Source organism: Haliotis asinina, chromosome 2, assembly GCF_037392515.1.
Source record: "Haliotis asinina isolate JCU_RB_2024 chromosome 2, JCU_Hal_asi_v2, whole genome shotgun sequence".
NCBI classification, from domain to species: domain Eukaryota; kingdom Metazoa; phylum Mollusca; class Gastropoda; order Lepetellida; family Haliotidae; genus Haliotis; species Haliotis asinina.
In genome coordinates, this window is record NC_090281.1 from 11,493,747 (window position 1) to 11,495,118 (window position 1,372).

General features: G+C 45.6%; 1 pseudogene; it reads right to left on the reverse strand.

Moving 5' to 3' along the window:
- Nucleotides 1–914: 914 nt before the first annotated feature.
- On the reverse strand, nucleotides 915–1,084 carry LOC137274938 (U2 spliceosomal RNA; annotated as a pseudogene).
- Between the last annotated feature and the right edge of the window lie 288 nt (nucleotides 1,085–1,372).

The window sequence follows — 1,372 nt, forward strand, 5'->3', positions numbered from 1 at the left end:
CCAAATATCCCCCCGGGTCCACTACGGGGGTGTTGGCGAGCTCTTAGCGTTACCCAGCACCCACCACGAGGAGGTGGCTCGCCACGGGTGCCTCTTTGTGGAGAAATTTGACAATTTGTGTCAAGGCAACAAAATGTGTAAATAACCTTATTTATTTCTTTGAATAAACAGAGCGTAGGCGCTAAAACGTCGGGCCGACGTAGGAAAAACGTCCTGCAGCTAGGGCCATGAGCCGGTGGATCGGCACTTAATGAACGAGGCGTGGGGACAGCAATTGGAAGAGTTTCTGCAGTCCCGACTTTCAGAAAGTCGCGCCCAGACAAGCGTGAAAAAAACACAGCAACTGACTGCGTGGACTAAATCCACTAAACTTAAATACATTTCAAAGATCAAAACAATGTTAGGGTAGGTGAATTTTAGTCACAAATGTTGTTTTAATTAAGAAATAGAATGAAAGTTGAAGAAACTTTGAAATTTCAATGTAAAATGACCCGGGAGAAACGCGCCGATGCTTCTGATACTTCCTTACCACTTGAAAACACTTTCTAGGGTTAGCTGGCGCTTAAAGACGTGTGTTATCGACGGGGCAGAATGTGGTTGTGAGGGTGTGATTGTCTACGACGTAATTTCCGGCGTGCGACATCATGGCCGACGTCCCTGGATACGGGGACAGAAATCAACTGCAAGTGGAACATAAATCACTTTGAGGAACTTCCTGGGGCTTGGTTTGGACGGAGTACAATGTGGTTGAGTGGATGGGTCCATTTCTACAGTTTGGAAGTGGTTGCATGTTGCCTCCAGTGAAACGGACGCGCGAAAAGGGAGGCGACAGCGCAAAGTGAGATAAGAAAAGGGAAATGAAATGTGAAAAGCAGAGGGCTAAGGTAAGGGTTCTATTTTTTTAATTGTATTATGAGTGATGGGCCATTCCCGGAGGTACTGCAATACCAGGCCGACCCGTGATGAGGGCGGAGCAAGCTCCGTGGCACCTAATCCCGTTATTATCGATGTCTCCAACAGGAGACGTATCACATATTAAGCTGATAAGAACAGATACTTTTTTCTTTCCAAAGTAAAATTTCATACAGCGCTGTTGGTGCAGGGCCGCCTAAATATATCACAGTTGTTGAGCCCTGCAGTACTAACATAATGTCATGCTCAAGTGGAAGGAACACAGCCAAACAACCATTGAAAAACAAATGTTGACAATAAAATAACACTAATGAATCCAACAAAACGAGCTCTCCGCCGGCTGCCTTACCCCGGCTGCTGATACAAACATTAAGGCAGTAAGAACAAGGGGACAAACAAACTGGACATACAAGTGGGACATACCGACTTAAAATGGACAATAGACAGCATGAACATTTAC